The following is a 27,321-nucleotide window of genomic DNA, read 5'->3' on the forward strand; positions in this document are numbered from 1 at the left end:
CAAACTTGTTACTAGAGTTGGCTATATGATATTATGTGTTATAGCCAATGTAACCATGATACCACTTTGTTAAGAAAAATCCAACATTGTCGAACATGAAATGGACATGACAAACAAAAATACGAAAACGAAAAATAATTGAAATAAAAGCTACTTTTTTTTCTAAATTATAAAATACGTACATACTACATATTTGTAAACAAGTGTAAATTAAAAATTTATAACACCCCTGACAAGTGAAGGTTACAGTAACTAGAAAAGAGCTGATAACTTTCAAACGGCTGAACCGATTTTCTTGGATTATAGCTAAGAACACTTTCGATCAAGCCACTTTTCAAACAAATTGGCATCGTAGCTCCTAAACTAATGAACCATTTTAATTTAGATTTTTTTTTGTTTGAAAGATGGCTTGCTTGCTCGAGGATGTTCTTAGCAATAATCAAAAAAAATCGGTGCAGCCGTTCGAAAGTTATCAGCTCTTTTCTGGTTTTCTTATAGAGGTTTTTCGGTCGGGGGTTTTTTTAATTTTGAGTTATTAAGGTTTATTTTACTAATTTTTCGTTCGCTTTTGCTAATAATACTAGAGATCAAAAATCAGACCTTAATTTCGTTTCAAAAGCTGCCCAAGGATTTTGGAATTGGACGGACAAAATCGCGTGCACTAGTAAGTTAACATCGAAGTTAACTTTTATCTTATTTTTTTCCCTTATACTCAGTTGCCTGTTTGCCTGCACGACATTGCGTCTTTTTTTACAAAGCTCTTTTAAGTGCTTTCGAGAGCCGAGAGCTACCGTTACTTGAAAAAAGTAAAGCTTCTTTATAACTGACATAATGCGAGATATTATGACTTTGATAACAGCACACAAGTGTCTGGCCCAGTGGTGATCACTCTTATAAACCAGCAGAGATATTATAACACTCCAGATACTTAGGTTTACTCAATTGTATGAACTTACCTATCCAGCGTAGTTTAGATCTCAGTTTAATATTAACCAAACAAACTTGAAATTTTGTTTTGGAATTAATTAGCTTACTTATAGAAAACTAGAGGATGCCCGCGACTTCGTCCGCGTGGATTTAGGTTTTTAAGATCCCGTGGGAACTATTTGATTTACCCGGATAATAAGTTGCCTATGTCAATTACAGGGACGCAAGCTACCTCGGTACCTTTCATACAAATCGGTTAAGCGGATGGGTCTTTAGGAATCCCGTAGGAACTCTTTGATTTTCCGAGATAAAAAGTAGCCTATGTCCGTCCCCGGGATATAAGCTAACCCTGTACCAAATTTCGTCAGAATCGGTTAAACTGTTAGGCCGTGAAAAGGTAGCAGACAGACAGAAAGACAGACACATTCGCATTTATAATATTGGTATGGATTAAATGTTCAATAGTTTCAAAGTTTCACTGACTTAACTACACACACAAATATCATAGCCCGTGTAACTTTTAAACCAAACATTTGTACGGAAATATTCCAAACTACAGACACAGTTATTTATTCCTAAAACTTATCTAGATTTAAGTTTGATTGATTAATATTCAAATGAGAACCAAAGGACATTTTTATACAGGAAGCGCTAGGTAGCATGCTAAGGAAACTTTTTTTAAATTAATAGACTAGTGCTTGGGTGTAATCAGACCTGCTGGCAAGTGAGGATGTAGCCTAAACTGAAGCGTGCTTGCCTAGAAGATCCATATTCACTCTTGATTTGAAGGTACTCTTGACTTGAGGGCAAAACTGATGCTGGAAGGGCGTTCCATATCCTAGCGGTCTCTTAAAAAGCCTTAAACCCTTGTGGATGAAGTCGCAGCAACATACTAGTGTAATGTGAAAATTCATAAATTTAGTGCCCAAGAAAATCTAAGCCAATATTTCAAGCAACATAATTTATGGCCAAATAAATTTGGGATCAGCATCTGCATTTTCATAATCTCTCGCCCCTGGTTCAGTAGCTATGGTGGCTGCAATAAATATTGCATGCTACGGGGTGTGTTTGCTCTCTACCCCCTGCTAGCTGAATAGGGTGCGTATTTAGGGTTGGCACTTTGCATGTGTGGTTAGTCAAAATTCAAAATATTATAATAATAATAAATATAATATAACAGTAAATATAATAGTAGTAAATATAATAGTAAATAATTTTAAAGCTATTATTATTTCGGATAAAATTACTTTTGTAAAATTTATTACTATGTACTGTGTAGTTAGTTTTCAGTTAATTTTACCCTAAACAACATATGTATTATGTGTTACTAAAATAATAATAATTTATTCTGTTCCAAGAGACGCGTAAAAACTTCGATGGAAGCTTCAAGCATACGGTGTACTTTTTGGCGTGGAGACCTTAGGGTCATGCGGTATAGGGGCTTGAGCTCTTTTTGAGGAAAATTCAAAAAGTGTATAATAATTAACGATGAATTCTTAAAAAATAAACTTAAATCTAAATTCGAAACTTTAAAAAAATCTATAACCTCATCGAGGTCCAGTACCCAAGATGCCCCTTTAGATGGCCAAACAATTTTTTTGTCCAAGGTAACTCTTGGATCGCCGGTAGACTCCATTTTTGAGATTTCCTCACAAAAGAGCCCGAGCTCCCTTTTTGAATTACGAGTATCCCCCCCTAGTTTAAATTATTATTGTTTTTCAAGTAATATTTAATTTTAAGTAATCTCTCGTGGCCTTATGTAAAACCTAGGTTAAGATTGTAATAATATTTTGTGAACGCTGTTGATTACGATTAAATAATTAAAATAAAAAAATAAAAAATTATTATTTATTTATTAACAATTACTTCATGTACTAAGCACTATGTTTAAACTATAACAAGATAAAGTTGAAAACTAAAACCCGACTGCGATCGTCTTAATAAACGCTTAATTATTATAGTAAAATTGTTTTTCTGTCACTTGGTATATTTCAATGTTGTAGTACATTTATATTTATGAACTCAAAATTTTCTTCTCTTTCATTTGACATCCCACTCGATACGATAGCAAAGAAAAATTTTCGGAGACCCCCACTTTTTTCATGTAACATCCGTTAGATATATTTTTTCGTATAAAATGTAGCCTATCAAAATCGGCCCAGTAGTTTAGGCGCTACGGTGGAACACACAGAATCTGGATACAAACATACATACATAGACTGCTAAAATCATAACCCCTTCTTTTGGCTTTGCCGCAGTCGGGTAAAAAATAACAAAAGTGACAACCCTTGTCCGCTAACGTATTCACAAAACACCCGGCGGCTTCTGCACAATTATTATAAACATTTGAGACCTTACACTTAAACCTTACAGTCCATTTCGCGTTTTTCCGCTAAGCAGCAAGGCACCCCCGATTTGTGTAGCTTATTACATTTTATTCGCGTGAAATGTACACGCGGTGAATAACAAACGCCATTTGCGACTCTATCTTTAACAACCCTAAAGGCCGATTCACACCAAGCACGTACACGTGACACGTGCGTAGTGACGCGCGGAAACTCCTAACACACCGGGTTACGCATACGTCCACGCTTTACGCAATCGGTGTGCCATGTTTCATACAGTTCCATACATTAGAACTCAATGGTACGCGCTACGTCTACGCTTACGCAACGCTTACGCAGCCTGTGTGAATGAGCTATTATTCGCGTGCAATGTACACGTGGTGAATAACAAACGCCATTTGCGACTCTATCTTTAGCGGCCCTAAAGTTTGTGCCGTTTCTTAACTGGAGATCAGGGGCGTAACTAGAATCAAGTCAAAAAAAACCGGCCAAATGCGAGTCAGACTCGCGCACTGAGGGTTCCGTACTCGGGTATTTTTCCCAACATTTTGCACGATAAATCAAAAACTATCATACATAAAAATAAATAAAAATCTGTATTAGGATGCACAGGTAAAGCCCTTTCATATGATACCCCACTTGGTATAGTTATCTTACTTTGAAAATTAAAACACATTTTAATTTTTTTTTTATTCGCGGTTTTCAGATTTATTCCTGTACTTGTGCTATAATACCTACCTACCTGTCAAAGACTACTAAAACCATAACCCTTCTTTTTGGCTTTGCTGCAGTCGGGTAAAAAGAAAAGCGTAAATAACGCAGTATCACAAAAATTCTGTTTTTATAACAACTCGCAGGTACATCTTTATGTCCCACTACGTCCCTGTCTCCCTTTTTCCTCTAACCCTTTTTTCAACAAGGTCGTAAATTATCTACTTAGGTTTACATTTGGCGATAAATTGCCTACTCTTTGTTCGCGCGTAAAAAGAAACATGTCAACATGTTTTATATTGACATAGTGATATTAAAAACTAGTGAAACGGATACCCTTGTGTTATGGTTTTTAGGATTCCGTATTAAAAGTTTTAGATAGTACATAAAAATGAAATATAAGTAATCAAGACAAGTTTATTTATTTAGTTTGAATACACTGCATACATTTGTTTTCAAAAAAATCTAAATATTTTTATTCAATTAAATTTTTACAAGTGCTTTTGATTCGTCACAATAATCTACCACTGGTTCGGAATGCCGTCCCTACCGAGAAGAACCAGCAAGAAACTCGGCGGTTGATCTTTTCAAGTATTCAATTTACAATAATATGCCGTGCCAAGCACTTGTAAAAGTTTAATTGAATAAAAATATTTTGAATTTTGAATTTTTTTGAATTTTGTTTTGTCAGTATGTCAAATGAGTGATATACACTCATTTATTTCGTTCGATCACACTTGTTTTTACAGTCCATACTAATTATTATAAATGCGAAAGTGTGTGCTAGCTTTTTATGGCCCATCTGGTTAGCCGATTTTACCGAAATTTAGTATCTTGCATCGCAGAGCAGGGACGGGGATAGGCTATTTTTTGCAATAGTTTATTACAATAAAAATATTTTTATCTGGATTTATCAATTAAATAAAGAACCCGCATATTCCCTGAATCGATTCACACTTGCCCCGTTTCGAATTTGATGGTTTCGGTCGTCTACGTCTATTTTCCCCGACAGATTGTGTCAGTGTACACAAAAATCACTGTTTCGTATGAAAATATTCGTTCCCAGCTTTTATCTCTTTTGGTGTAACAGTTCGAAATAATAGATACAAAAACAAAACAGAAAAGTGTATGTCCGTTCATTTATTAAGGCTGACCATACACGAACTACCTAGGTAGGTACTAAGTATCGCCTGAAAGTATAGCCAGACGAAGTTGCGGACATCATAATCTAGTCCCCTTTTGAAACATTAAGATTAAAAGCATACAATATTTTAAAACCTAATGAACTAAGAGCCAGCGAATGCCAGATCTCCGTTATTTTATAAAAGCTGGAAGTTTCTCTGCGTCTTGTCCCCAACACAGGCAGGAACGATCAGCGACTATGAAGTTTGGATAATGGTGGCTTTAAACTTGAAAATGCATGACGTGATTTCTAATACTATTCCCGAGGTAATAAAAAAAATTGACTTTGTACTATGACGTATGATTTCTTTACACCTCTATTATCTTTTATCTCCCAAAGCCACCATGATCCAAACTTCATAGTCGCTGATCATTCCGCCCCGTGTTGGGGACAATACCCAGAGAAACTTTCAGCTTTTATAAAATAACGAAGGTCTGGCACGCGCTGGCTCTCATTCTACAATAAGCTTTTCAAACTTTCGAAACTCATTTACAATACTCTTTACTTTAAAAGAATAATTAAGTAGCTATCTAAAGTTACTTCTACTTACAAAGTTGAGAGTTCAAAGCTCAGGTCAAGTCGGTAGTTAAGCATTTGATCTGAAGACTTGGCGAGTAAGTACCTACAGTTATCTAACTTGAAACATATTTAATTAATTGTGATGTAACCACAAAATCACGGTTTTTGGATTTTTCAGAAAGGCAGAAAGATTTGGCAGAAAGGCCTACCTTTCTGCCAAATTTCATGATTCTAGGTCAACGGGAAGTACCATATAGGTTTTCTTGACAGACACGAAAAACGGACAGACGGACAGACAGAAAGACAACAAAATGATCTTATAAGGGTTCCATTTTTCCTTTTTTTTGGGGTCCGTACGACCCCAAAAAAAACCTACCTGAGATTCAACCCGCCAAACAGCTAGTCAACTCGACCAATGAGTCAGTTACAAATAAATCTTACGAAGTTCTATGTAGTTCGTTCACAACACTTAACGCCTAGTTCTGGAGGATAATTATCTAAGGTCCTGGGTTCAAATCTAAGGTTTCTAAACACGACTGGGGTGGTGATAACAATAGTATGTTGAATGCTTTTGTCATTGACTCAAGAATAAGTCATAGATGGAACAAGTGCGGCTGCAAAAGTGAATCCAGTGATTTGAAGCCTTGACTAGGAATTTTTGAGGTGAAAGCCCTGTGTATGTTGAGCCAGAACTATGGAATGCAATCTCTTCATTTTTCTATATATTTGGTATGTTTCACTAAATTCGGAGGAAGTGACCTTAATTCTGCGTTAAAAATAAACCATTGTGCCTGAAATAACGACATGACCGACGTCTGCAATCTCTTCCCATTAGAATGTCACAAATTATGTACCTGCTTACAATTTGGACATTATTGCGAGCTTCTTTAATCTTACAGCCCTGCGACCTGTTGGACTACTCCGGAATCGTTATCGGATCAGCTTAGATTATCTGTCTCCATTTTTAGTCTGTGATGCAAAATTGTTTGGCCTTTGCCATGCGATTGTGACTTTGTATGTTCTATGAGAATCGAAGAGGATTCTACTTTTACACAATGTTCGCTAGATGTATCATGAAAACAATACCGATTTCATTTTTATGGACACTTTTGTCCGTCTATCTGTACTTTAGTCTATAGCAAGTTTATTGGCTTCACCTTTATAAACATGAAAGTTCACAAGCTCCATCCATATTTTTCTATAGTCTGTAGCTCGTATCTACATTCTACAATGATGCAAATGTTTGGCCTTTGCCATGCGGATGGTAATTGTCTTTGTTCCCGATTGTGACTTTATGGATGGAATGGAAACAAGGCATTATCTGTGGCCCACAGATAATGCCTTGTTATGCAATTGTCATGCAAAAATATGTTTTGCAATTGTCCATTCCCACAGACTGTGGGAATGGACAATTGCAAAACATATAGGTATACCTGACTTCGTCTGTGTTGGTGTTGGCTGGCGGGCGTGCTCTGCCTTTTTGGAGTGTTTTTTTTGTTAAAACTGACTGGAAAGTGCTCTAAGGGGGTGCCGTGCGTAATATGTCGGCGAGCGCCGGCACAGACGGGGTCCATATTTGTATAGTTTAACTAACTTGTTACAAATAACTACAAACTTGACATTGGCTAATCTTTGTAAAGCCAGACGAGAGAGAAAAAAAAGGTATACCTACTGAGGTATAAACTTCCAAAATTTCACATAGTTATATTTAGCATATAATATTATCGGCGCTATAGGTACTGCATTGGCGAACCAATTGCGCAGCCGTACAAACACCCCACCACTTTTTGACGACCTCCCTGGCGAAGTGGTCAGCGCTGTGGTGGTCTTATAAGTGGGAGGTCTCGGATTTCATTCCCGGCAGGGGTATAGAATTTTATAATTTCTAAATTTCTGGTCTGGTTCATGTAAGATGTTTTGGCCGTGCGATTTAGCGTTCCGGTACGATGCCGTGTAGAAACCAAAGGGGTATGGGTTTGATAAACTGCCATACCCCTTCCAGGTTAGCCCACTTCCATCTTAGACTGCATCATCACTTACCACCAGGTGAGATTGCAGTCAAGGGCTAACTTGTACCTATCTGAATTTTTAAAAAACCATCGAGCATTTTTTTCGGTATCCGTCGGAGAATCATACTTATCAACATAGCCCAAAGGATTAGCAAGCTGAAGTAGCTGTGATTATTCGTTTATTTATTCATTTATTCATAAATACACATTATACGTCAATCAAAATACAAATTCATTTTTTTATTATCCTGTCATCATTTCGCTTTGTAACCCAATTTAATGAAATGGATATACAAGTGTAATTTAAAAATATATAACACCCCCGACAAGTGAAGGTTACAGTAGCTAGAAAAGAGCTGATAACTTTCAAACGACTGAACCGATTTTCTTGGATTTCTAAGAACACTCTCGATCAAGCCATCTTTCAAACAAAAAAAAACTAAATTAAAATCGGTTCATTAGTTTAGGAGCTACGATGCCACAGACAGATGCACAGATACACATGTCAAACTTATAACACCCTTCTTTTTGGGTCGGGGGAATAACACGGGGCTAGACCTCAAGTATAAACGCGTTAGACGATAAGCGTACGTACGATAGCGACAGCACAACACTACATGAGACGAGGCGGGGGGAGATGCTCCCGCCCTTTACCTCAGGCCCCGACCACGGTAATGGTGCCCTTTACCTCAGGCCCCGACCACGGTAATAATAGATAATATTATAAATAAAATAAATAAATAAATAAACTTTTATTTCAGGCCATTAGACCCATAATTGTGTTAGTATGACAAATAACTTAAACTATGTTAGTAGGTACTTATTTCTAGCTTAACAACTAATTCTATAACTAAAAACTATAACTAAAAAGCCCGAGGGAGCCTCTTGGCGCCTATGAGCGCACCCCCCAGCACCTCCACCGTATTACCGTGCCCCGACTGCATTCAACTCGTACGCTATCTGTACGTAAGTACGTGATGTCAAAACCTTGAAGTATCGCCGCCATCTTGGAAAATAAACCCCATTTTGCAGTCAATAAATCAAAGATAAACAACATAAGAGAAACACAGAAACAGATCACGGAGGATATAACGCCAGTTTAATGATGCGCCGGAATAACAAACAGCCATAAGCGACATAAAACTTCCTATTTATCGCGCGAAAACGACAAAGTTTCCCTGACATGACATCTATTTACATGTGACGATACGATATAGCTCAATTAGTCGTGTAGCTGAAAGGCATTCAGAGAACTGGTATTTGGGATCCCAAGGTCCTTAAACAGCGACCTCGCACAAGAAAGCGTTGGAAGACCCCCTTCTTAGTAGACGGACGATCTCGTTGGGCACAAGTGGTACAATATCGGTACAAATTACAACATGCTAGTGTCCCAATATGACTTGAACTTTTCGTAATAATATGCGAACTATCGCAAAGATGCGTAACTTCGATTAATGACAGAATTACTAAATTCTGTCATTAATCGAAGTTACGCATCTTTTTATTTAACTGTTTTCGAGGCAAACCATCTATAAGTCCCTGTTATAACAAGATATTGATTAATCTTCATTCTATTAAAATCACACTAATATTATAAAGGCGAAAGTTTGTATGTGTGTGTGTGTGTGTGTGTGTGTATGTTTGTTACTCCTTCACGCAAAAACTACTGGACGGATTTGGCTGAAATTTGGAATGGAGATAGATAATATCCTGGATTAGCACATATGCTACTTTTTATCCCGGATAATCAAAGAGTTCCCCCGGGATTTCAAAAACCTAAATCCACGCGGGCGAAGTCGCGGGCATCGGCTAGTATGTAAATATAAATATTGTTGTTTTATTACTAAGCGGCTCTCCTGTCAGTGTTAGCTTTTTATATTGTGTCATTATTCATCCCGCCAAGTTAGGCGCGTCGTATTGACCCGCCTATCTTAGAGACTTTTATTAAATCGTGCCCGATCCAAATTCTTTGTCGCTTAGTCTAAAAGCAACCAATAAAACATCAGCTTGCGCTTCCCCGTCGTCACATTCATAACTTACAAACTTAGACAATAACTACTCGAGTTAAAAAACCGGTCACGTACGAGTCGACTCGTACACGAAGGGTTCCGCATCATTGTACAAGAACTAAAACTTTTTATTTCATTTTAATTTTCATGGCGGCCATTTTGAATTTTTTATTATATGCTGCTATAGCAACAGAAGAAATACACATTCTATTCTACCTATTTACAGTTCATAGATACAGCGCGCTGACAGACCGACAGACGGATAGCGGAGGCTTAGAAATAGGGTCCCATTGACACGGATCCCGTTCGGGTGCCTACGGAACCCTAAAAAACTCCTATCAATAACTTGGGTATGATTTTCGCTGGAGACGCTAATGCGAAGGATTTACGAGGCGTCTTCAAACTTGTCAATAAATAATAGTGTCTTACTGCTTTGATACTGTTTTATTTCTTGCTTCTTTCTATTTAGGTACAGTTAACCAGTATTTTTTATTTTTAACCCCCGACCCGAAAAGAGGGGTGTTATAAGTTTGACGTGTGTATCTGTGTGTCTGTCTGTGGCATCGTAGCTCCTAAACTATCGAACCGATTTTAATTTAATTTTTTTCCTTTGAAAGGTGGCTTGATCGAAAGTGTTCTTAGCTATAATCCAAGAAAATCGGTTTAGCCGTTTGAAAGTTATCAGCTCTTTTCTAGTTACTGTAACCTTCACTTGTCGGGGGTATTATAAATTTTTTATTTACATTTGTTACTAGATGATATGATGAATTTATTTTGTGATCCTGCGGGAACTCTTTGATTTTCCACAATAAAAATATGCCTTTGTGCTGAGGCAAGGTATAAGCTATATCTATTCTTAGTAATGTCTATGTATATTATTATCGTCCCCTAATCGTCAGCTTTGTTGTCGTTCTCGTTAGGCATTTTGTATATTTGTTACTCAAATTATTTAAAAAAAACCGGCCAAGTGCAAGTCAGACTCGCGCACTGAGGGTTCCGTACTCGGGTATTTTTCCAACATTTTGCACGATAAATCAAAAGCTATTATGCATAAAAATAAATAAAAATCTGTTTTAGGATTTACAGGTAAAGCTGGTATAGTTATCTTATCTTTCAAACGGCTGAACCGATTTTCTTCGATTATAGCTAAGAACACTCTCGATCAAGCCACCTTTCAAACAAAAAAAACTAAATTAAAATCGGTTCATTCGTTTAGGAGCTACGATACCACAGACAGATACACAGATACACACGTCAAACTTATAACACCCCTCTTTTTGGGTTGGGGGTTAATAAAGAGAGTAAAATCGCTTTAGTGCAAAGGTCTTTGAGAATCGCTTTAAGTTGAAGCTGAAGTGAAGTGCCTGACATCTGGCTAGTGTCAATTGACGGCAGAGCTCCATTACAGGATATAACAAGTTTTAATGAACCGAGTTTAGACTCGTCCTCATTTACAGGGACTATAACCAAACTGAGTAATAATACCCTTACATAATCTATTTAAAACTTGGTGCTGAGGCGCCTACAGCAATTTCACGGCAAATACATAAATAATATCATATAAAAAACCGGTCAAGTGCGATATAACCACAAATTCACGGTTTTCGGATTTATTCCTTTACTTGTGCTATAAAACCTACCTACCTACCAAAACTCATGATTCTAGGTCAACGGGAAGTACCCTATAGGTTTCTAGACAGACACGACGGACAGACAGACAGACAACAAAGTGATCCTATAAGGGTTCCGTTTTTCCTTTTGAGGTACGAAAGCCTAATTATTGTCTGTCTGTTTGAACGGGCTAATTTTCGGAACGGCTGGACCTGTTTTATTTAGCAAGAAATATTATAAAATAAAAACAAAAAGGCTCATCTGAATCTATATACCGTAGTTCTTAGTAGAACAGTAGGTGTACCGACAATGGGTGCAAGTTGCATTCCAAACGGAATGACGACCGCATGTTGACAGAGTAACCACTGCAGCTTTTCTACCAACGAGATCTTATGTTGCTAGAGCGTACAATATCCTGAAAAGTAGCCTTAACCAGTATTTTATGTCCATCAGTAAATTGGTGTAGTGCCTACTGTTTTCCTGTCTGTCCATAACTTACTTACATAATTTGTACCTAATTTGTTGCTAGAGCGAGCAACGTTCCGTAAAATAGCCTCAACCTGCCTGAAAATAGCAGTAGGTCTAACATTTAGTACATTTTTTTCACTTCGTTTAATTAATTACATCTCTACTAATTTCATAAATGCGAAAGTGCACCTATCTGTCTATCTGTCTGCCAACTTTTCATTCGTTCACTGATTTTGATGATTGGTATCCCGGGAATGGACTGCTTTCTTGTCCTAGAAATTTAAAGAGTCCGCACGAGATTTTTAAAAAGCCATGGAATTACCATGTGGACGAAATAGCGGGTATCATCTGTTTGGTATAGAGAAAGCTTGCATCCCGTATAGGGATGGAGACTACTTTTATCCCAGAAAATCGAAGATTTCCCTTAAGATTTTCGAAAAACCTAAACCCACGCGGACGTGATCGTGGACATCACCTAATATAATATAAAAAGACGCCCCAATGCAACAACAAAGCGTGAGCTTATACTTTTTTGGTACGTTGTTGAGGCGGTTTCTCGTCGTCTAATGTACGAGATTTGCTCCTCCAGTAACACGATATCTCTATGTGCCCTGCATCCCACTTGGTCACATGCTTAATGGACTTTTTCCCAGGCATTTCATGATTGCCGTGATTTAAAAGCGTTCCTCTTAATTGCGGTGCTTGCTCGCTTGTTAAAAGATAACTCTTGGGATGGAAAAATGTTGCTAGAGCATTGAAACTATGAGGTCACTTAGTTAAATTACTGCTTTTATAAAATTTCTATACTAGAATATACCTACTAATAGAATACTGTATACTATTCTTTAAAGGTTCTGCGGGAACTCTTAGATTTCCGGGACTACTTATGTCACTTTCCAACTCTTGTAACTATAACCATGAAAAATCACATCGGTCGGTTGCTCCGTTGCAACGTGATTAAATGACAAACAAACAAATACCCTTTCGCATTTATAATATGGGTAGTGATTAGTAAGTTTAAGTTAGAGAGTGCCATAGACCACTTTTGATCCCGGAGAAACATAAAGTTCCACCAAAGATAATGACCTTAGCCGCCATGTTAAAGAAAATTAAAAAGTACATAATGTTATATCTTGTTCAATGGTACAGAACCTTCGCTTCGCTTGTTTTCTATTTCCCTCAATTTTCTAGTTTTTCTTGGCTGACTTTAAAGATAAACAAATCCCAGAAACGCGTAAATGACGTGATTTGCCTGACGCTTTAGATCTGGAGTAAATTAGCACTCGCCGCACCTATTAAAGCTGAAGCGGAGTAGAGTGAAGTGGAGTGGAGCTATCAATTCCCTAGTTCATGTCAGTAGAGTAGATTTCAAGGATTTACTAGATTAGGTACAATAAGTTTTAATGAGACAAGTTTTATCGTTTCCATCTAAGCTTAGTATTAAACGAGTGCTGAAATGACAGCTACTAGCTGAATTATCGCGTTGATCTAGATTATATCTAGATTCTAATTATGTAACTCTAAGCTTCTAGTGTCTAGACTAATTAGATGGGGACTATTATTTTTATGTCTATTATGTGGTTGACCTATTCTCAGTTTTAATAATAGGCCAAGAACTGGAGTTGGTTACTTAGTTTTAAACTAAAAATAAAACCGCTCACGAGCGAGTCTTAATCGCACATGGCAGATTTTTTTAAAGTACAATAAACCAACTCCCTGAAACCTCTAACGTTATCTAATACTTGAAACAAAAAACCGGAAATTGATAAAATAATTCCTATAATGTTTGGGCTTCCTCTAGCCGCCGAGTATTTCCTTACCATTTTCCGGTCCGTCACATCCGGTTGTCCAAACAATTAGCCTCGTTAAGTCGTTTCACACCGCCGATACGAAACTACGCGTTTTTATTTGTAAAAAAGTGTTTACACTTTACTTACACTTACACATAGTAAAAGCGCAAACTTTGTGGAGCCTATCGAAAAGAAATAAAAAAAATTGGCGTCAGCCTTTTTTCATTTTATTTAACACAAGGGAGTGGCCCCGACTTAGCATGGATCACTAATTTTTTGAAATAAAATAATATAGCTTAAAAGCAAAATCGGTTCAGTAGTTCCAGAGATTACCCCCTACAAATAAACTTACAAACTTAACCTCTTCATAATTACTTAGTAGAAAATAAGAGAAGTGGGATATGTTTTTTTAACAAGAGTGTGGTTTTTTTAAGTTTCGCGAACTTTTTCAATCCAAATATTTTATGAAAGTAAAGATAGTAATTACGCCTAAGAAAAGAATAAAAGTATGCGCAATTACTTAACTAAACTTTAAGACATTATAACCACTTGCTTCGTCACAGAAACACGTCGTGACGCGTAGACAGTGTGAAGCAACCTTTACCCTGCTTTGTGCTCTTTGCATAATAATCTTCGTGGAGTGCGACTTAATTTTTTGTAAGGCCTATTTTTTTGGCGGCCATTAGGATAAAATTAAAAACGAACTTTCTCTCCCTTTTGTTAGTCTTTCGAGTAAGAGTCGTATTGAGAGTGGGATTGCCTTAACCACTCCAAGGTTTTATTAAGCTACGCTCTTTTTTAAAACCACTTCAAAGAAAAAATACTAAATAATCTGTCAAGTGTGAGTTGGATTCGCACGCAATCGGTTCCGTATCTACTTAACTTTTTATATTTTTTAATTTAAGTGGCGGCCATGTTGAAATTTATTATCTTGTTGTAGCGCAATCACACTAATATTATAAAAGCGAAAGTTTGTATGTGTGTGTGTGTGTGTATGTTTGTTACTCCTTCACGCAAAAACCACTGGACGGATTTGGCTGAAATTCGAAATGGAGATAGATATGTATCCTGGATTAGCACAGGCTACTTTTTATCCCGGAAAATCAAAGAGTTCCCACGGGATTTCGAAAACCTAAATCCACGCGGGCGAAGCTGCGGGCATCGGCTAGTAGAAATATAAGTACAGTGAAAATTTCAAATCTGTACCTATCTCAGTTCATACAGCCCGCTGACAGGCAAACTGACAGACGGACAGACAGCGGGAGCTTAGTAATAGGGTCCCATTGGCAACCTTCGGATACTGAACCCTAAATACTGCTATTACGATGGGTTGAGATGATGATGTTTATGATCATGACCATACTAGAATATAATAAGTAATTGTTCGGGCATGCACTGAATTTATTAATACCTAATTAACACTCTTCCCACATTAACAGGGCTCTCTCCGTCACTCGTTTCATACAATCGTAGTTCCAATTTCATTTGAATATTAAGCAACCAAAGTCCATGAAATTTTGCAGACATATTCTAGAAACTAATATCTGCCTCTGTGGTGTTTTAGATTTTTCTAAAAATATGTAGTTTTAAAATTACAGGGGCTCAAAGATTTGTAAGAAAATTTTTAAGACCGCGTAACTTTGAAACCGAATATTTTAACAGAAATCTGGATAACCACAGACATAGATATTAGTTTCTAGAATATGTCTGCAAAATTTCATGGACTTTGGTTGCTTAATATTCAAATGAAATTGGAACTACGATTGTATGAAACGAGTGACGGAGAGAGCCCTCCCTCTTAATGATTAATTTTTCGGTTCGCGCATTGAATTCAGCTTAATTGAAAATGTGATTGCGATAATCATTATAAATAGTCATTTAAATTGAATTAATTCGTGATTTCCATCACAGCAAATGATGAAACTCTTTATTGTATGGAATTATATTTAAATTTTGGTAGTAGGTAAATAGTTAAATACCTATAATTACGCGAAAGGTCAAGATGACAATCGGGGTATGAGATGGAAGGATGCCCGAATCAGCTAGTCTCTTCTATTTTCGGACAGGAAGTACCTATAGAGTATCAGTATTGCCGCGCTAAAAATCAAAATCGGATGAGTTGGACCCCAAATAATAATTTAACAGTTTAAACCGAAGACAGACGAATTCGAAGACAAAAGTTAGTGAAAAATATAAAAGAAAAATGTGTATTTATTATATAAAAATATTTAAAACAGCTGCCTTAAGAATGTTTTATAATCCAATTAATTGAATTATAGGGAATCGCTCGTAACGCATTAATTTTTTACATGCCGTGTAATCGCAATTGGTTACGTCGTGAAGGTCTTGTCAATACTAAACCAGAACGAACTCGAAATATTTCATTTTTACGTTTTTTTTTATCAGTGGCAGATTTACGTGACGTATTGGTTAGCGTGTATCGGTGGGATGTCTCGGGTTTGACTCCTGAGTGAGTCAATTTGGAATTTTATATATTTTGGGATGGATAGTGAGTGGTGTGTCTTTTGAGCAATGTAGGATTCCTCTAGCACCAAAAACTAAATAATTTTATAGTGTGATTAATCAATGTTTGGAGTTTAATTTTACTGCGGCTCATAGATAGGGACTTATTTCGAATTAGGCCACTAACATCTTAGACCACAACTTACTAACCTACGAGTATGTACCTAACCACCATGCGAGATCAAAAGACAAGATCAAAAGGCAAAAAAGTTTGTAATTAAGTATTAACTTTAGTGATGTGCCATATTAATAACTGATAATTTAAATTAGATTGCTCTAAAAAAAACACTTTTAGGAGCTCTCCTTAAATATTTGCAATAAACAAATTTTAAGCTCAAGATTGAGCTAATAAGCAGTTCATAAATATGTACTGAGAGCTTTGTAAATAGTATGTCTTGGAGCGTAAATGTTGACGTACCGCAAACCTTCCTTTGGTGCTTTTGCTTACCGTATTTGAGTTTCATTTTACTTTTAATTTACTCAATTTGTAAGTAGAGCAGTAAACTTCAAAGTATATTTACATATTAATTTTACTCTGTTTCATTGAAAGTCTTAGTTTTATTACAAAATGTCTAAGTCATTCAATTCAATTAATACAAATACACAATTTATTACTTATATTATAATTTATATATTTAATAAATAATTTATTACTTATATTAAATCCACGCGGACGTAGTCTCAGGTATTGTTTATCTCGAGTTATAATAATAGTTTAGCGATATTGATAAAACTTGTAGTACTTAGTAGGTATATGGCTGTCTGATTTCAGACTAATAAATTTTTTGTTTCTATATTATTGTGAAGTCATTTTTATGTACTGTAAAGGTGTCATTAGAGGTAAGTATACCTATTTCAATAATTTAGCAATAGTTAAAAAGATTTTGATTAATAATTTACAACTAATATCGAAGAACAATTTATCAGTGTAACAAATCGCGATTTAGCAGTAATTAACCAATTAATGCTAGCTTGGTGGGGGGTCGCACAGTAATTCAATTAATTGAATTAAACAGCCACCCTAATGACAGGCCAGTTGATGAAGGACGATCGGCGAATGTTCCAGAATGTTTTTTATGGGATAATAAAAATTATTTATTGCTCGGTCGCGTGTCTGTTGAAATGTTAGCCGCTTCCGATGGCTGTAACATCGAATGTTTTCTACTGTAAAGGCCTGGATAAAACTAAAGCGTGACAGCAACGTTTAACGATTCATCATCAACCTTTGCCGGCGCACTACTGAGTACGGGTCTCCTCGTAGAATGAGAAGGGTTTAACTGACCATAGTCCATCACGTTGGCAAAGCGCGGATTGGACTAATTATTTATTTAATTTATTTAACGATTCCAGCATGGCAAGTCGTGAACGAGTAGGTATTGAGCACCTCACATTGCCTAGCGTCACTCCTAGGCGCGCTCCGCGGTCTATTATCGACGTCATGATCAACACATTGCTAGCTACTGAGCACGGGGCTTCTCCTGGGATGAGAAGATATATTATTATGATGATGATATACATATTTGATTGAAAAGCGTAGCATATTATATTTTTTTGGCCGATTTTATTATTTCATTAACACAACAACTTAAAATTTACTATCATCAATCTTTAGATCAATACTTAAGATCTATGTGGATGTCTGCCGAAGTCCGAATCAATCTGAAAGTGTGAAAAGAGGGACTCCATAATATAATATTTACCTAGCATCGATTAATACCGATATCACCTTGAGAATAAAGCGAGATCTATCCAGAATACTTATTACTTAATTGGATAAGCAAGAAATTCAGCGAACAGAACAGATAAAATAGTTTTTTGGTCAAAGACACAGTTGTACGAACGAACCAAACCAATTTCCAGTCTTGAGTGCCAAAACTGACTAAATATAGAACATGACGCTTGACTGAGAATAGAATTGTGTTAAGTACAATGGAATAGATTTTTCTCGTTAGCTTACGTACAGTATAGTCAATTCAGTAACTCATATTACATTAATGAAAATTTATTATTTTGCGTAGTTCTTTATCATATTTAATTAAAATTCTTCGTTGGCCAGGTTGCAGGACCAAACAACGCATGGCATGACATTTTTTGTACAAAAAATTACCTTTTTTAATTGTATTGATAGGTGGGGGCCCATAACCTTCACAAACCTGTTTGTAAAAAAATTATTACTATTACTTAATAAAAGAATTGAACTTTTTATAGGTTTTTAGTAGATAGTTTAATATCTTTGTTACCCACACATACAGCTCACAGCTTACAGGGTTTGCTGAAATTTTATGCAAATAAATTGATAGGTGTAGGTACCCATATTATTAAAGCATCAACATAATTATATAACTATCGTATTACTTATAATTATAACAGAACCTTATTTTAACGTTTACCAGATAGTCCTATTTCACCTAAGATATTAAGTACAACTAATCAATATATTTTATCATCAGTATTGAACTGCTGCATTAGCTACACTGTGCTCACGCTTAAATACTAAACCTATATATATGGATAAAAACCATTTCAAAAATTTGTGAACCAAATCAAAACTCGTATTTGACAAGCACAAAACAATTGTACCGAGCCCGCCAATAAAAACGCAAGAGCTTCGTCAATTATTTATGAAATATGCATCGGACAGCATGATGCATGGTCGAACATTGCATTTAATTATTAACATGCATAATATTATCACTCATACAAAATTTATTTGAATAATCCACTCATTGAATAGAAGAGAACCTATTTTACTCTTGCATAATGAAATTTAGTTTTGTGAATATTATGTATTATTGTGGTAAAATTATAATACAGGATTAGCTAACACATAATACAGGATTAGAATGAACAATATTCAATGTTACAATTAGCGCCACAAAATCACAGTCAGCTTTAGCGGGCACTGCGTTAACTTATTTTAGTTATACGTATATAATATGATAAAAACCAGCATGATGAATAACAATTTAATATTCTAGCATAATTATTACTATAATAATGATGCTATAATATTAAACAGAACTATACCTGCAAATATAATTTTGTCTAAAAACTAGGTAGAGTCAATTTAAAAATTAACCATTAAAAGGAATAATTAAATAAATAAATAAAAATAAACTCAATATTATAACGGTAATTATAAAACAAAATAACTAACTCATAATAACCTTTATTTAGGAAATTATAATAGAGTGTCCAAGCTTTCGATCTTTAAAAAACAAACTAATATTATCGATTAAGGTCATATTAATAAGATGTCGTGTTATAGGTATAGATATAAGAAGCACAACGGAGGAGGCTGTATATGGCTCGATCACGAAACAGGTTGAATGCCCGTGAAACGAAAAAAAAAACAAAGTCAGTAAGTACGTAACTTTATTTTATAACTATCTAGATTACATATCAAACGCATCTCGCTACGTAGTCCTGTCTGCTTGTCACAAACACGACGAATTAATAATAGAATACAATAAGCTTATCGATCCAATTCTATACAACTCGACTTTACAGCAGATAGCGTCGGAAAATGTACTTCAGATAAACTTTTTTGGCATTTGGAGTCATGTTGATTTAGTTTTATCTAAGGATAGTAAATTAATTCACTAATACAAAGTTCAAAAGTCACCGCTTAAATAAATAAAACTTTATTATCAAATAGACATGCGCGGCTGTTTGGAGTTTGGACGTAAACAAAGTAGTAACTTAAAAGTTTGCCTTATTTTACAGTAAAAATGAAAGAAGTATACCTTTTAGAATAAATGCAGCTAATCCCGGTCGAAACTTTGCCCTTCAACTCACTACACACTCAATTTTATCACAACATTCCTCTATAAAATCACTTTTAGAAAACTGGTCGCTTCACTTGCACTTAAGTTGTCGCACTTTTTGAGAGAAAAACTATTTAAAACACTTTGAAAACTCACAAAACACACGCGTATTGTGTTATTAAACAACTTGATCACGAAGTTCACTGATAATAATCCGTGTTTATTAGATAAAAACTTTAAAAATCGTAATAAACAATCAGAGCAACAATCGGCACGCGACGGCCATCTTCCGTCGAAGCGACGTTTGAGGTTACGTTCAATAGAGGGAACCAGGAGCTAGCCGGTTCCAGAATTATAATACAAAAGTGTGGACACAAACAATTTTAAAGTAAATAAATGAGTATGTGAACTATATCTGAAATATTAAATTGTAAAAGTTTTTAAATATTAAATTAAAAAATAATTTGTGATAAAATATGCCTTCTAATATTCTAACTCAACCGGTATTACGATTGTATTAAATTGTGCCTGCAACACTGATGTTTGACTCTACAATCTACATGGACTCTACCCTAGTAAAACCAAATAAGGGTCGGAACTGTTAATAATAGTAAAAGAAGTAGACAGCTCACTGTAAAACTATAATTATAATGTAATAAACACCTATCTACCTAATATACTTATAACAATAACGAATAATTAAGTATGGTGTAATTGAAATTGGGAATAATAGATGAACTCTATTATTTGACAACATTTTGCAAATTCTTATATTATAAGAATAATAAGACTTTAATAATATAGAGTTGACTAAGAAAGTAATCCTTTCTTATGAAAGTTTTACATGTTATTAAAAAACTTTTGTATTGCAGCACACTTTTACACTCTTGGGGTTTTGCTTTTATTTTAGTAAGGTACTTTTCAGTTTTAATAAAGTTTCAAACTACGTGTGCTGGTTATTTTCTTTAAATAAGTAGGAATAAGCTAATTATAAATTTTATATTCTTTTGTGACTTTGATGTTGCAATTGCAATTTTTACCTCCTGACTTCTTGCCATACACAATTGGAAACAATGCAAAATTACTATAATATACAGAGAGACATACTACGAAATCTTATATTAACGTCCAAAGTTTCAAAAGATATAAAAAGTGCTTGTGCACTCTAGTAAAATTAAGACAACAGTTAGGGGTCTCGCTCTCGATGTTAGCGCCTAAGTTTTAACTCGAGCAAAGTTTTTATATCGCCTCGTAAAATCGATTCGCCAAGAGGCGTGTTAAAACTTGTGAACTGTTAATTAATGTATACTATAATGATATTATATCTGTATTATTATAAAAGCAGAAAATGACTGACTGACATATCAACCTACCACCCATCACACTGAGTCTGAGACTTGAGACTCTATAGACTTTCTTTGTAACAAGATCAACTTAAATAATCAACTATAAGAATTTGAAGAAATTCCAAAAGGATCTTTTAGATATACCTAAATCCACACAGACGATGTTGCGGGAGAAAGCCAGTTTAGTAAATAAATTTCAAAGAGGCAAAAGGCAAAAAAATAAAAGTGAACAAATATGACAAAACCGCGATCACAGTTTGTAAAAAGTTAATGGGATCTTATAATTCAATTAATTGAATTACACGGAATGTGCAGCCAATTTGTATCCAAATTATTTATTTAATTTAAGTAACTTTATTTCATTTCTCCAAACACGAAAATAAACTCAGTACCTACCTAATCAAATTATTTAATGAATTAATTAAATATTGTTTACTAACTTCTCCAGTAGTTAAGAAAATATTATTATTTTTTTAAATAAATGAAAAAGTTATAGTCTCTTTAATAATTATATTATCAACAATTAAATTAATAAAGCAATTAATGCGTTGGGTTACAGGCAATTCAATTAATTGAATAAAACAAAATTTATAATTTCAAGTCTACATTTTAATTTTATTTTCGGTTGTCTAATCAGTAGTGTATGCTTTCCGAAGGGGTAGTAGGTACATGGTAGAGTCTTGACTCAGTAGACAAAATAGCCTATAAAATAAGTCTAAATAAACTAAACCATCATTGACGACTCACTACTGAGCACGGGTCTTCTTTTGAAAAGAGTTATTTTTATTCAAATAAACTTTTACAAGTGCTTTTGATTCGTCAAAATAATTTACCACAAGTAAGTGATGATGCAGTCTAATAATATAATATCTACTTCTATCTATCTATCTAAAATAGAAGCGGGCTAGCCTGTATGGAGTATGGCAAACGGCAGTACCCATATCCCTTTGGTTTCTACACGGCATCATACCGGAACGCTAAATCGCTTAGCGGTACGGCATTGTCGGTAGGGTAGTAACTAGCCACGGCCGAAGCCTTTGGATATAGGTCTGCAATGCATTATGCAATGCAAAACTCCTAATTTGTATAACAGTCGCGTCCGAGGAGAGTTAAATCTTAATTCGCTTATGCCAGTTTTCTCCACTCGTCCCAACAGCTCTGTACCGAATGGAAAACTATTTTCTCGCGTTCATTTGAGTTTGATGTTTGGTGCAAGATTGAGTGTGCAGCGGAAGGAAATTACAGCGGTCTTCAGTTGGAGTGCCTACAATATAGGGTTAAACACAGAGACCCCCTGCGCGGTTGCTCACTATTTATACCAGAACGCTACCAAAAACGAAGACAGGTGATAGTACTGATGATTACTGATAAGATACCACAAAAATCACGAAAAAAAATCCTGTATTTTTTAAAAGTTCACAATATATTGCAAATAAAACATCTGAATGACGCTAGAGGTCATCGAACGTTTGTAAATAGGCCACTCGAAGTCAATGACTTGAAGTGAATGTATCTTTATGGCTAATCTCCGTTGAAATTGGTCACCCGTGGCAAAAAAGGGGTCAAGAGGAACATTATTATTTGTTTCATGTGACATAATGTCTTGCACCAAACGCTTAATCTAATTGAGTGCAGTGAGAAGCGGTCAGAGAGGCACAAATGAGATTTATCCGTCGACTCTCTCAGCCTCTGTTTACTGCAACGAGGACTTCTGAGGACTGTTCTACTTTACACGTGTAGGAACTTGTTTCATATGACTGTTAGACTTTATATGACTTTATTATGGGTAGTGGGTACCTCCAAGTTAAGAGTGAATAGGCATCTTCCAGGCAAGCGCTCTCCGTCTTAGGCTTTACAGGTATACAGCAAGTTTTTTGGCTACAATCAGGCCTGCTGGCAGCAGGTCTGATTGTAGCCAAAAAAACTTAAATATCGGTGAATTATATTACTTTATTTTGCTCTGAGCAATAAGGCCGCCTTTGCATACAATTTTTTTTTTTAATTTTTAGTTCCTAGGTTTTGTGTTAATTATTTCATGTTTTGTGTGCAATAAAGTTTTCTATCTATCTATCTACTTTTTTAGAATTCAGAGATAGGCATGCATATTTCGGTTGTGATTGGCAATTCGCAACAAAGCAAGCCGACCGTTTATTAAAACCTACAACAATCTAACAATCCGCTTCTGTTGCAATCCGATCGTCCGATTCTTTTCGCGTTATTGCATTTTTTCGAGTTTTTCATACTTTATTGTTTCGCTTTCCATTTGGGTTTGCCAGTTTTGTATCATTGGGAACAATTATATTTTCACTGTTGCTGGATCCCACGACTCTAGTTTTGTAAAGTTTTAAAATTTTCCTAGGAACTCTTGGATTCAAGCTATCTCGTTAAACCTATCGTAAAATTAGTTAAGCAATTGGACCGTGAAAAGGTAACAGAAGATAGACAGATATACTTTACATTTATAATAGTTAATAACTTTTTTACATTTATAATAGTTGTTATTAGAATGTCTGTAGATTTAAGCTACTCCGAGAAAAGATAAAAGTACCACTTTGCCCGTGTACAAGATGCAAGTTATCCCTGTGCCAATTTTATAATGATTAGTTAAAAGGTTGAGCCATGAAAATGTGTGAAAAGATGACGCGGACGGACAGACATAGAGACATTTCGCATTTATATTCAACTAGAAGATTTTAAAAATTCCTTGGATACTCTTTGAATTTCCGGAATAAAAACTGTCGGGATGCAAGATATCTTTACACCTAATACTCTAAATCCCACAATCAATTCTAGACTTGCCATTACCAAAGTTTAAAAAATCTATTAAAAGTATGCTCCTGGAAAAAACATATTATACAATCGAAGATTATGTAAATTATGAACAAGCATGGCTTCGACTCGCTCCAGCAATGCGCGGGGCTGCAATTGCTTGTGTAGTATGGCATATTATTGTAAATTGAACGGTTGAAAAGAGCAACCGCCGAGTTTCTTGCTGGTTCTTCTTGGTAGGAACGGCATTCCGAACCAGTGGTAAAGTATTTAGACGATTCAAACAGTTGTAAAAGTTTATTTGAATAAAAATCTATTCTATTCTATTCTAATTGCATCAAAATCAGTTAAGCGGATGCTTAAGTGACAAAAAAGAGGAGGAGAAGGGAAATAGGACCGCCTTGCCTCGCCCCATAGAGAGTGGATGTGGTACCAGAAGTATGGCCATTACAGCGACGGACATAATTTGCGACGGGAACTTATGAAATTGCTTTCAAAACGGCCGGGCTGTTTTTCTTCATGTATTTTTCATTTTAATTGCCTCGGCCGTGGTTATGTTCGTACCAGCTATGAGTTTTGTTTTTGATCATATTCATCATGATAAACTTGTGACTTGAATTGCAATCTCGAGAATTTAGGAAGCTGATTGAAATGATTTTTTTTATATTTATTCTGATACAAGTTAGTCATTGACTACGATTTCACCTGATGGTAAATGATGTTACAGTTTAAGATGGAAGCGGGTTAACTAGACAGTTTAATTAAACCCATACCCCTGACTGACTACTGATTGATCTATCTAATGAAATTTAAAATAGAGATAGATAATATCCTGGATTAGCACATAGGCTACTTTGTATCCCGGAAAATCAAAGGGTTCCCACGGGATTTCAAAAAGCTAAATCCACGCGAACGAAGTCGCGGGCATCAGCTAGTTTTGTATAACTTAAAGTTTTAAAACTATCCGGCTGTCTAGACGTGCAATCAAGGGGTTTCCGGGGGCGGCAATAAAGTTAACTCAAAATTTGCATAGCACAGAAGTTACGTTTTTTGTTTCAGAGCTCCTGAAACAGAGATATATAGTTATTTGAAATTTACTCATAGAATATAATGAGTGTTATTATCACACTAATATTATAAAGGAGAAAGTTTGTATGTGTGTGTGTGTGTGTGTGTGTGTGTGTATGTTTGTTACTCCTTCACGCAAAAACTACTCGACGGATTGGGCTGAAATTTAGAATGGAGATAGGTCATACCCTAGATTAGCACATATGCTACTTTTATCCCGGAAAATCAAAGAGTTCCCACGGGAATTTTAAAAACCTACATCCACGCGAACGAAGTCGCGGGTATCTGCTAGTAAAAACATATATTGAAAGTAGCTTATGCCCGCGGAAATATATCACACTAATATTATAAAGGAGAAATTTTGTATGTGTGTATGTTTGTTACTCCTTCACGCAAAAACTACTCGACGGATTGAGCTGAAATTTAGAATGGAGATAGATCATACCCTGGATTAGCACATAGGCTACTTTTTATCCCGGAAAAGTTCCCACAGGAATTTTAAAAAACCTAAATCCACGCGAACGAAGTCGCGGGTATCAGCTAGTTAATTATATATTCCGAATTTTACGGCCTTAGGGATTGAATATTCAAAAATCTTTTCTTAGTGGATGTCTACGTCATAACAGCTATCTGCATGTCAGATTGCAGCCCGATTCGTCCAGTAGTTTGAGCTGTGCCTTTTCCTTTTATATAATATCATTTAGATAAAATCTTTTTTTTATCGTTATAGGATTTCACTCAAGCGTCTTTTATCTGCAACGCGTTAATTGTCTGAGTGCAATGCTGTGTAATAAACTTCGCGCGTCAAAGTGCGCTAACTCGATTTTGCACCCGGCATGGCTTAATTGCCGTCAGACAGACGGACGGATTGAATTATACTGTAATTTCATGTATTTCCGCAGTCTAGTCGTTATGCCCGCTCTTCCCTTGCTCGCGAATCGTAAAATCGAAAGTGGACTTCGTCTGTGTTGGTGTTAGCTGGCGGGCGTGCTCTGCCTTTTTGGAGTGTTTTTTTTTTTTGTTAAAACTGGAAAACGCTCTAAGGGGGTGCCTTGCGTATGTCGGCGAGCGCCGGCACAGACGGGGTCCATACTTGTATAGTTTAACTAACTTGTTACAAATAACTACAAACTTGATATTGGCTAATCTTTGTAAAGCCAGACGAGAGAGAAAAAAAAAATGTCTGAAAACCATCATCATCCATCATCATCAGCATAGATGTTTTTTAGGGTTCCGAACCCAAAGAGTAAAAACGGAGGTCTGTTAATATCACTCTGCTGTCTGTCTGTCTGTCTGCGTGTCGTAATTCTATAGCTCATAGACTAAACGAGTTAAAAACCTAAAATAATGATGTTTGGTGTCCACTGCTGGACATAGGCCTTCCGTAAAGAGCGCCACCACACCCGGTCCTCAGCCTTCCTCATCCAGCCACTTCCCGATGATCGGTCCATCGTGCGAAACTAAATACTAAATAAGAAATTGAATTAAATTATTTTCAGGGAGTCTCCCATACATGAAAAGGAGCCGAAAATAATTTTTTTTCTTAGAAAAAAGTTAAGTAGAAAGTTAGGGCCTCTAATTATAAATTTCCATCTTTCTTGTACCAATTTTCTGGCAAATAAATTATCTTATCTTATCTTACCCTATAGCATGTGGGGTAGGTATCATTATGTATTTAGAGCTCATTGAGTAGAGTAGGCGTACCTAAAAATTTTTTTTGTCTTAAAGAATAAGGAAATGGGGCGCCATCAAAGTTTTCAGTTTTTAACCCCCGACCCAAAAAGAGGGGTGTTATAAGTTTGACGTGTATATCGGTGTATCTGTTTAGCTGTGTATCTGTGTATCTGCCTGTGGCATCGTAGCGCCTAAATGAATGAACCGATTTTAATTTAGTTTTTTTTTGTTTGAAAGGTGGATTAATCGAGAGTGTTCTTAGCTATAATCCAATAAAATCGGTTCAGCGGTTTGAAAGTTATCAGCTATTTTCTAGTTACTGTAACCTTCACTTGTCGGGGGTGGACAATTTTTGTGACGGGAGCTATCTCAAAACTAAACTAGTTAGTAGGAATATGAAATTATTTTGAGCATACTCCAAAAAACAAATGGCCGGTCATACACATATTATATAAATAACGCCTAAAAGGTAAGAATACCTACTCCAACAAATTCCTGAATTTAAAAAAAGCTACGGCATTTGAGAAAATATTGTTTGTTAGCGGAAGTGAATCAATTTCCGTCCAATTTCCGGTGTAAATGGTTTTTTCGGACTTCGATTT

The 27,321-nt window shown here is 35.8% G+C and overlaps 1 protein-coding gene across 1 annotated transcript in view; it reads right to left on the minus strand.

Annotated features, from left to right (window-relative positions):
* The window catches only part of LOC123877398, a 757,955-nt gene extending 737,797 nt beyond the window's left edge, over positions 1-20,158 (minus strand). Inside the window, exon 1 of the mRNA XM_045924157.1 lies at positions 19,842-20,158. The gene's annotated coding sequence lies outside the window, so the exon portion shown is untranslated. The remainder of the gene's footprint in view (positions 1-19,841) is intronic.
* Between the last annotated feature and the right edge of the window lie 7,163 nt (positions 20,159-27,321).

This window comes from Maniola jurtina, chromosome 23, assembly GCF_905333055.1.
Source record: "Maniola jurtina chromosome 23, ilManJurt1.1, whole genome shotgun sequence".
NCBI classification, from domain to species: domain Eukaryota; kingdom Metazoa; phylum Arthropoda; class Insecta; order Lepidoptera; family Nymphalidae; genus Maniola; species Maniola jurtina.